Raw genomic sequence first — 11434 nt, 5'->3', positions numbered from 1 at the left:
TTTCAAAGTCGCTTTTTTCCCACTCTAATAAGAAAAGACAGATTTTTCATCCAGCCTGAATATTGTTGTTATTATTATGCAGCTTGTCAAAAGGGATGATTCAAACGTTGGTATTGATGTTGAGATAATCAGTGAAGTTAAGGAAAAGTGAACAAATTCCTTTACAAGTCAGGTGGTTTCCGATCCTTGTTTTCAACAAAACTAAGGAAGTTGTCAACTGACAACTGATTAAAAATAGTATTTGATGTAGCCCACAGTGTGATTTTCACATTGCACCTCAAAAGAGTTCAGGGAATTGAGTGACACTGCTCTAAAATAATTCTTTCCATTTCCACGTTTTTATTTATGGAACAAGGTTTATCAACACTTGAATCTATAAAAGTATAGTTAGAAATGTAATTGGTGGTTATGCCTATGCTTCCCAGCACTAATAACTAATCCACTGGCATGTAAATTGGTTTTTTTAAAGCTTCATTCCTCTCATTAAGAGATCCATTTTATGTTTCATAGATTATTTTTATCAATTATACAGTAGCAATAATTGTAATGATAATCCAAAAATTTCCTGGGTTTATAGCCACATGAAGTTACAATTTCCATTTCTATACATATTGTTGTGGCTGAGAGGCATGATAAATAAAGTGCCGGATTTAAAAAGGTCAAGACCCGGCACTGTATACTTGGTAAGTGAGGAGTCCGCAGTCCGGAGAGGAATGCCCACCGCAGAGCCTCTATAGACCTTACAGCAAAGATGAAACCTGATTAAGCGCCTACGTTTGACCCAAGTCCACTCCAGAAAGGACACTGGAGCCAAAATACAGCTACATTTTCTCCAGCCATTTCCCCAACACAACTTGGAAAAGGTTTGGTTTCGAGGCCTCTTTGTACTGCTGATTTAAATAGAGGCCTTTTAAAGGTACTAGGTCAACTGACAGAGACTGGCATTGTCAATCAGAACCGTTTATGAAACCTTGTGAGCACATGAAGAAATCTGGGGATTATTATGTTACCGTTGTGAAAGATGTGACTTTAGGACAGATTGTTGCTACGGCAACTCTGATAATAGAACATAATTTCATCCATTCCTGTGCTAAGGTTATTATTAACCCTTACTTTGCTAAACAAGAAACTGAATTGTTGTAAGATTACCCTTAAATATCTATCACAAACGGTTGGTTTCTATAAAAAGTTTGGATGTGTAGTATCTGAAGAAACTACGCGTCAGAGGTTTCTAAAGTAAAAATCTTTTAAGAAAGACATTTGTTAAAGGAGCTAATGCAACGAGGCTATGTACCCTTCCTGGAGTTGGAATAGTTTGCTGCAACCCAGTGGCCTCCGCAAACACTGGATTAGAAAGCACTGTGATACAACAGATACAATAACATGTAGAAGATTACTTTGGGCTGGTGGGACGTGCTGTGAGTTTAGATTACAAATGAATATTATAAAGAGCATGATTTTTAGCCAAAGCAATTTATGTTTAACTAGAATCTTTTTTGCATTCTATTTTTCAAAAGTTTGGCTCCATTTCCTTGTAGGCAGAGCATAGGACTTACGTGTTTTGCTCTCTGTACTGCTCATTTTCTAAAAAGCATACGAAGAAGGCAGTTTCTTATCACACTCATAAAATTAATATTGTTTCAAAGAAACATATATAAATACAAATTAAGGGTGTATCATTTCCTATACGTTACTTGAAATTGGATAAGTTAGATATATTATAATTCAATGTAGTACCATCTGTTTACCCTAATAGTGTATTTGCAAATAACTTGGTCACTCTTTTAAAGTAGAAATGAAAATTAACCTGTAAAATATGACAAGGCTCAAAGTAAGACAATTTAAAAGTACTGTACATCTAAACGTTTATATAATTCTAATGTAGGAAAAGTACCACCTTTCTTATATGTGAAATATAATAATTACTGGTACTCATTTGTTTAAAAAATCTAAGAGCAAATAAAAGGTACTTTTTAATAGTGAATTAGCAAAACCTGGCAAACAGGAGGGGGCAAGAGTAGGTTTACACTTATTAATATGGAAAATAATACAGTAATTAATAAATAGCAATACAAAAATAAACTGTATTTTGCATACTCACAACTATAAACCTACTTTTGCCCCACCTATACTATATATTTCTAACCTACATTCTCATCTTTTCATGGGTGTCTGAAGCCTCTCTTCTAAGAAACATTTTTAAGAAAAAATAGATTATAAAATTGAGAGGAATATTTTTTAAATGTAACAAATGTATTTGTTACATTTTTAAAATGTTGATGGAAGCTTTTCTATTTAATGTGATTATATAATGGTACAATTATTCTGGTCACTATCTTTTTATTTATTTTTTTAAGTTGAGCACATATTAAATATGTTATTAATGGCTCTAATCTTTTGCATTCATGCTACATTAAACCTGTTCATATGATGAAAATAATAACATAATAAATTAAAAAACAGAAAAATATGTATTAGAAAAAGTCTGTAGAGGAAGTAGAATAAGAATAAAAGGAATGACAAAAAAATTCCCAACTGTTTAAGAGCTCATTTGTTTATTTTTTAGACAGAGGATGGTGCTGTTATATCACAACAGCATTTACATATCATGGGATATATTTTAAAAGATATAATAGTTTTACATCTTTTGTATCAATGTTTATAATGGGCCAGAAACTGTGTACTTCACATCCATATACATCTATATTAAAATATATGTTTTTTCAAGGATACTATAAAAATGTACAAGGGGGTTGCTAATTTTTCAAAATTCTTTTAAGGATATCTGAGCAGAAATGTTTGAAGATGACAGGCCTAACCCACACCCTTTTATTCTTTTTTTTAAAGATTTTATTTATTTATTTCTAGAGAGGGAAGGGGGGGAGAGAGGGAGGGGGGGTGGAGAGAAACATCAATGTGTGGTTGCTGGGGGTTGTGGCCTGCAACCCAGACATGTGCCCTGACTGGGAATTGAACCTGTGACACTTTGGTTCACAGCCCGTGCTCAATCCACTGAGTTATGCCAGCCAGGGCCCTTTTATTCTTTATACCAGGCCTGTAAGCAATGTGCCCAGCAGCACATCTACTCTTCCAAACCCCTTTGCAGCAACATATACCTCAGTTCTGGCTCACTTTTGCCATTCCTCTCTTACACATGGGATGTGAACATAATGGCTGGAGCTCCAACAGCCACCTTTGACCATGCACTAAGAATGGCTATGATAAAAAGCAGGAAAAAATCTGGGTTTCCAATCACTTTGTCTTCCTCTGTGCCATTCCCAAGCTGCCTACCTCCCAGTTTTCTTTAGATCAAGAAAAATGAACTTATATGTTTAAATCACTGTTACGTTGTGTTTTCTGTTATACACAGCTAAGTCTAATCCTTTTTGTTCTTCCCTTCCCTCGTTACTGAAAATCGAAAGGGTTGTAACAGCAGGAAAAAAACAAAAGGAAAAGCCCTTCATCTCCTGAAACTTCCCCTCACCTCCAGCCCAACAAACATGTCATTGTGTTCCACTGGAGTCCAGACTTTGAAGTCAGACAGGCCTCAGCTTAACTGAGCAAGGATCAGTAAATGAAGGACAATGATACCTGTCCCGCAGGATCGACTGAGATAAGATATATGCCCAGCACAAAAAAGAGGCTCAACCAATAGCAATTCAATGGTGGTACCCAGTCCCAAACACCTTGAGCAGCTGTGAAAGTGGGTTTTTTCCTAGAAAAGCCCCTGCAGTGGGATTGGTCATAGTTTCTGGACACATTTTTAGAGTCTCATTCTCTGACCCTCCCAGAGATTCTGAGAGTTTCCTAACACACTTTCAAAAATTCCTTTGTCCTTAAATAAAACAGAGTGGGTTCAGTGTTCTGCAACTTAGAATCCGAACCATGACATCTCCTGTCAGCTACCACATTTTTTTCATCATTTAGTCAAAACCCCCAAGGAAGAGTTTCACTGGAAAGAAGATCTAGTAAGCTCAGGCAGCTCAGTTCCTACCCTTGACTCTATCTAATATGGATTCAAACTTTGCCCTAACCAACTGATGTGTAAATTGTCTTTTCAGCTCAACAGAAGCCCCTTAGAAACAGAGGCAGCTTGTTGAAGTCCAGTGGGAAATGGCCAGAGGAATGAGGGGATGAGGAGATAAGGTCCTGAGGCCCCCACTGGAAATCCACACAGCCCCACATGAGTCCTTTCAGTACCCTGGGCCTCAGTTCCCTGGCCTGTGAAATGGGAAGATAGGATCTGGCCCAGGGCTCTGATGCGAGATCAAAAACAATAGACCTGAAGACCCCTTGTCTATTCTAGACCTAAGGGACAACTTAAAAAGTGTCTTTTCTCATGTACCTCCAGTGGAAGGCAGGGACTGGGTCATGTCTTTCCCCTTTCCTCTTTCAGGGCAGCTACCAAAATGATGAGGTCTCTCCTGCCAGGGGCAGAACCAAATCATGGGTCATATCGCCCTCTGGTGGATTTAAATGGAAAGGGTGTGGTTTCCAAAGGGACTACAAAGCTACTCACAGAATCCAGGAATTCCAGAAGTGAAAAGGATTTTGAGACCATGTACTCTGACATCCTCATTTATAGATGGGACAATGACAAAGGCCAAGAGGGAGAGTGACTTGCCTGAGGTCATACCAAGAACAAATCTCAGATCCTGGGCCAAACCCCAGTCCCTAATGCCCATCGACATCCCAGGTCATTCTCTCTGACATGAAACACAGAAGCCTCCATTGTTTGTGGTCAGTGTCCACATGTCCCTAAGCACTTGGCATGGCTGAGCAAGGAGCACTTCAGCTAACTCTGCTCAAGACTAGGTAATTTCCCCACCCAGCTATAGTGTTGAAAAGTTACATTACTTCTCTTTTAAAATCTACCACGTTAATATGCTGATTCTAATAGAAACCAACAGCTATAACTATGGCAACTTCTTGGAAGCTTAGAAAGAAAACACTCTCAGTCACAGCTGGGTAATTCTAAAGCAACAATGGAATGCCTGATTTCTCCACCAACTAGAGAAGCCCTTTATTTCAGGCACCAATCTCTCCCACAGGTGGTTGTCTATAAAGATGGGACAGTCCAGAGGATTAAAAGCAAATCACCTTCACACCAACACAGCTGCCAACCTAGCATGACTTGCATAAAACCCCATATGCTAATGGTGCCCAATCAGCCATCTTAATAAAAGCCATAAGAAGTGGGTCGTGTTGTATCTTTGCCATGGAGAGGAAATGTCCTGTTCAAGGAAATTCTTAGAATCTTTTAGACTTTAAATTCCTTTGAAACCTGAAAGGGCACAGGGAGGACTTTACTACGTTCTGTCCTCAGAGCAGGTGGGACCCTAAGGGAGTCACTTTCATCCCCCCACCCCAGCTCATAGGTAGCAGGGGGCCATCTAGCAGGTCCTGCTGGCCTTGCAGTGCTCCTGAGACGATCCAGGGGATCTCATCTCAGGATCACAAACATTGCAAATGTGCAGAATTTTAATCACCCATCATGAAATAACCTGTTTTCCTCTCATTTTCTGACAAAACCTTAAAGCTTACCCTGAATATGTTCTCTATTTTTTATGATGATTACTCTACAATAATAATATTTGAGATTGAGTATCTGCAGTAGCAATATTCTAAGAGGTTTGCATGAGTTAACTCAATCCTGACCAGAATTCTATGAAGAAAGTACAATTATCATTTTACAGAGGAAAACGCCAGATCAGAGAAGTTAAGTAATCCACCCAAGATCAAACAGCTTGTAAATAGAAAAAAATCACATGTGAAGGCAAGTCCATCCAATTTCAGAGTCCAATGTGCTCCACTCTGAAGATGATCTGTGTGGATGCAGACCAACTTCTTTAGCATCCCTTAACTAAATCCCAGTAAGCGGGGGAGGGGGTATCAATCAGGGATTGAAGGTCAAAATCACAAAAGGGTCTGTTTTGATTTGAAACCTGTGTCTTCCCAAAGGCCCCTCTAAATTGAATTTCCATGCTCATTTTAAGCATTTTTGTAGTCACTTTGCTTCCTTCTAGCAACATAGGTGTGTATATGCGACATCAGTCAGATAGAAAGTGACACCAAGTTGGGAGCAGATTTGGTATTTCCTCCTTCTGAAGACAGCAGGATATTTTTTAAAAGAATAAAGGCCTTGGAAGAAGACCTGAATTTGAGACCCAACTCTGCCATATCTGCTACCTGTTTGACCATGGATCTTTATTCACTCTGGGACTCATTCTCCCCATCTTGGCAAATGTGAAAAATATCAGCATTGTACTGTTGTTGTAAGAACTTATTCAGACCCGTCTAGGAGTATCTAGCAGAGTCAGGCAGGCTTACAATCAGCATTCAAGAAACAGTAGTAATTAGTGGACAATAATCTGCCAAAGCAGAGACTTACTTTCCTTCTATACCAAGCTCAGGAGCAAAAGGTAACAGTGGACATCAGGGGAGGGAGGAACAAATGACTGTGACCTTCAGCATCATTTAATGAGATGTGCATGGGCTTTGGACAGATTCCCAGTTGTGTGATTTGGGGCAAATTGCTTAGTTTTGCTGAGTCTCAGTTTCCTTCCCCATAAACAGAGAACATGTATCTTCATTATACATTATATATATTCATGTTACTTATTATCCAGTCAGGAAACCAGAACTTAGACAAAAATAAAAGGAAGATTAGAGCATCTCCAGAATTTTTATAGATACTTCAATGATCTAAGCTACTGAGTTACATTCTGAACTATGTTTAGTTGTGTTAAGAAATAAGATCCTTATAGGAAATGCCAATAATATACCATATTTTTCAGACCATAAGATGCACCTAGGTTTTAGAGGAAAAAAATTTTGAAGCAAAAAATGTGGTAAAATATTTAATGACATAAATAAAATAATATTTCACCAATGTAAACGTAAAACTACATTCTGACTATAAGACGCACCCCCTTTTCCTCCCAAATTTGGGGGGAAAGTGCGTCTTATAGTCTGATATATTTGGGGTAATAAAATAACAGCCTTCTCAGGTGCTCTAAGCCTGGGGGTGCAATTAAGATTTCTAGATTGTTTTGAACAGAAAAAAAACACTTGTTTAATTTTAATCAAATAGAGTAGAGTTATTTTAAGTATATTTTACATTTATACAAATTCTTTAATTTTTTAAGTATAAAAGCTTCACTGGTACATAACATACTCAAGAGAAACTCTTATAAAATGCAATAGGAGACTTATACATGAATGTTCAAAAACTATTGTTTGTAACATAAAATAAAACAGTAAAGAATTCAAGGGTCTGCCAACAGAAAATAAACAAATTATGGAGAATTTATACAATGGAATACTATATAGCAGAAAAATGAAATTATAGCTATAAATGACATGGATGAATGCTAAAAGCATAACATTGAAAAGAACCAACTCATGGAACACTACATGTAAGTGTGATACCACTTTTATAAAATTCAAAGACAAGCAACCCAAAATTAGATCAAGCTTAGGGGTACATAGAAAAGTAGTGAAGCAATATTTTCAAAAAACAAATTACTTTTTTTAATTTCAGAGTAGTGGCAGCTGCTGGGAGAGACAGAGGGACAGGATCAGAGAGCAGTGCATGAGTCAATTCAACAGCACTGGTTAACTTCCCTGCTGGGTGGTAGGCTCACCTATTTGAATACGATTCTTACTAACGTTATTGTACCTCGAGCTGTACTTACAGATACACATGCCCATATAGATAGCATTACCTATAATATTATATAACAACACTTTGAAAATCCATTGCTATTCAATGTTGGATGAGAATCTGATTTCCTTGCTCCTGATCCTGCTCTGTTAATATCCTAGAGATTTTTTTCTTCTGTATACTCTGTGAGTAGAATGTACAACCCAGCTACCACTGTAAAAATATGTGTACTAAAAACCTAAGATTAAAGCTACGAACTTAATCCAGGAAGAGGGCAATCCACAAACAACTCTGCATCTGTGCCTTAAAGGTCAAGTGACAGAGGGTGGACATGGTAATGACACTGCACATCAGGCAGGAGGTATCAGTACTCGGAAGGCTTGAGTTAAAATCCATGCCATGACTAATTAATTTCCACACGCCAAAACTACCCAGAATTGAAGTCCCAAATAGTTCAATGTACTCTTCTGTGTTATAAGCAGATGAAACAAAATCACTGAGTTTGCTTGGGCTGCCATCAAAAACAAACAAACAAAAATACCACAGACAGGGTGGCTTAAAAAACAGAAATTTATTTTCTCACAATTCTGGAGACTAATAGTCCAAATTCAAGATGTTGGCAGAGTTGTTTCTTCTGAAGGCCTCTTGGCTTACAGGTGGCCATCTCCACCAGGTGACCTTACCATGTATCCTCATATGGTTTCCCTCCGTGTGTCTGTGTCCTAATCTCCTTTTCTTAAAAGGAAACCAGTCATACTGGAATAGGTCCTGCTTCAATGACCTCATTTAACCTTAATCACCCCTTTAAAAACGCTGTCTCCATGTACAATCACATTCTGAGGTAGGGAGAGGTGAGACTTTGACATATGAGTCAGGGAGGGCACAGTTCAAACCATAAGAGTCACCGTGGGTTTTCTGAAGATCAATGAAATACGGACAGTGCTGTCCAAGAGAGCTTTGCCTAGTAATGGAAATATGCTCTATCTGCACTCTCCAGAAGGGCAGCTGTTGCAGCTATTCAGCACTTGCAATGTGGCTAGCATAACTGAGAAACTGAATTTTTTGTTTTAATGCATTTTAATCAATATTAACCTTAATTGTCACCTGTGGCTAGTGGCTACCACTTCAGACAACTTCAGGATTAGGCCAAGCATGAGCACAGGTGAGACACACATCAAAGAGAGTGTCGACAGGCTGGAAAAAATGAGAGCGTCAGGACAGAACCTTTTAGAGACCATCCAGGCAACTCACCCACCCTGCACAGAGGAGGCCTGTGCACCAGGGAGGAACAGCATTTGGTCCAGTGTCCTAGAGAAATGTGAGAATCCTCTTGGCAAGTTTATCTATTTATTCCTTTCCTTTCTTCACTCATATGCTTTTTTGACATCCTCATAGAGTTAGCTCCACACATTTGCTCTGCTTTGTTTTTTGAGAATAACTAGCAGGCCCCACGTCTTCCTGCAAAACACCAGCTCTTACCATCTCAGGGCCTTTATTCCTGCAGTTGAACTTTGCACGATGGCTTCCTCTTTGCCCAGGCCTCAAATTAAACATCATCTTCCTTGACCGCTCTATCCAAACTAGTAGCCTCTGCCAATCCTGTTGCCTAGTTGTTGTTGTTGTTGTTTATTATGATACTTCACCCTATCTGACATCATCTTGTTTACTGAGTTATTTATTGCCTATTTCCCACTCCCCACCCTCACTATACTGTGAGCTCTATGAGAACAAGAACTTTGTCTGTCTGGCTCACTGCCTTATTCCCAGTTCCTAGACAAGGGCTAGATCCTCAACAAGTATCCCATGAAGGATGGATGATGTATGAATGGATAACTGGATGGATGTATGGATGACTATTTCTCCCTCTCCTTCTGAGAACCACACTGTCAAAGGCCTCTGCCATGCCTGAAGTACTAAGAGCAGTAGAGACCTCCACCCCTACACTCTTACCTTCTGCCCCCTAGAAAGCCATCCAATAGCTTAGACCTCACCCCACCAACAGAACTGAGGAGGCCATATTGCTCCCAGGAAATCCAAGAGGCCAAGGTAACTGGTTATTTGTATAAGTCCTTCTGCTTGCTCATCCTCACAGCCTCATCTGAGTAAGATAGGATCTTCATGCAAGTCCCCCGACCCCACCCCAGAGTGTGAAGAGGGTGACCATGTATGGGTAAAAGTCACAAACCTAACACTTTAGGGAACCCAACCTGGCACCAGGTACCTGGCACCAAAGAGCTATAAAACGTCTTCTGTCTCCTGATAAAATAATTCCACTCTGGGGTGTGTTCCTGAAGAAATAATCCTGAAGGGAGGAGGGGTTTGGTTTTGAGTGACACTGTCTGATACTGTAGAGTTAAAAACATCATAAATACACGGCAACTAGCAAACAGCCAAACATAACATGTGGTATATTATACAGGTGCACACTCCCTTATCCAAAACCCTCAGGGCTGATACATTTTGCAAGTCAAAATATTTCCAATATTAGAAAAGCTATAGCTTGATTCTATTTCATTGTGTATCATTCCCAGCAGAGTCCATGGCAGCATCCCTACTCAAACATACTAATATCTGCTACAAAACAGATGTATAGTTATCCTAACTGGAATAAAGAAAGCTTATAAAAACCCTCATATCAGTTCGGGTAACATTAGGAAACAGAACTTTCCCAGCTGAGGAACTTCTGGCTTACAGAGCATCATAGATTTCAGAGCTGCAGATAAGGGACGAGGACCTGAACTATCAACAAGACTACAACCAAGACTTTTATGGGCAAGACTACAACAAAGACTAACCCACCCTCTCTTGCCCAAGAAGGTGGGCAAGAGACAGTAGGGCCATCAAAAATTCTTCCTTCTTTACTGTCCTCCTGACCCAGGGCCCACCTAAGGTGGGAAAACAAGGACAGAGTACCAGGATCCTATTCAGCAGAGAGAAGGGGGCCAGGTCATGAATATGCAACATGCATTGCAAACCCTGTGCAAAGGTTATTAATGAGGACCTTGCTGAGGATACCAAAAAATGTTCTGACCAGAGCCCAAATCTGTTCTCAGTGGTTCAGTGGCACCCCCAGGGAATTCTGTTCATAGGGGGCAACATCAGAAGTCCTGGAGGACAAATCACCAATCTGATACTTTTTCTGGTGCAGACAGAGCAGGTGGAAGTAGGTGACACAGAGAAAGTTGCTCTGACCTGGAATTTGGAAGGCAAGAGCATTCATCCTGGGTCACTTTTTCAAAACATCCTTTCAACATATATGGTCCATCTCCCTCTTCAGTCTCTCTTTATCTTAAGAAAGTGAAATTCCACAAGCTCTTTTATTTCTATTATTTTGGTAAGAACACCTAACTTGAGATCTACCCTCTTAATAAAAATTTAAGTGTACAATACAGTATAGTTATACAGGCACAATGTTGTACAGCAGATTCTAGAACTCATTCACCTTGCAAAATTAAAATCGTGTACCTGTTGAAAAACACCTCCCCAATTAATCCTTACCACAGCCTCTAGAAACCACCACTCTAATCTCTTGCAATGAGTTTGACTATTTTAGATACTCCATATAAATAGAATCATGCAGCATTTTTCCTTCTGTGACTAGCTTATTTCAATTAGCATAATGCCCTCCATCCATGTCATCACATAGAGCAGGATTTCCTACTTTTTTAAGTCTGAGTAATATTCCACTGTACATGCATACCACATTTTCTTTATCCATTCATCTGTTGATGGACATTTAGATTGTTCCCCTTAACTGGGCTATTGTGA

At 39.2% G+C, this 11434-nt stretch overlaps 1 pseudogene; it reads left to right on the top strand.

The window, feature by feature from the left end:
• The first annotated feature begins 751 nt into the window (after window positions 1-751).
• Window positions 752-1355, top strand: LOC114513038 (annotated as a pseudogene).
• Window positions 1356-11434: the final 10079 nt, after the last annotated feature.

Source organism: Phyllostomus discolor, chromosome 3, assembly GCF_004126475.2.
Source record: "Phyllostomus discolor isolate MPI-MPIP mPhyDis1 chromosome 3, mPhyDis1.pri.v3, whole genome shotgun sequence".
NCBI classification, from domain to species: domain Eukaryota; kingdom Metazoa; phylum Chordata; class Mammalia; order Chiroptera; family Phyllostomidae; genus Phyllostomus; species Phyllostomus discolor.
This window is presented reverse-complemented; position numbering and strand designations above follow the sequence as displayed.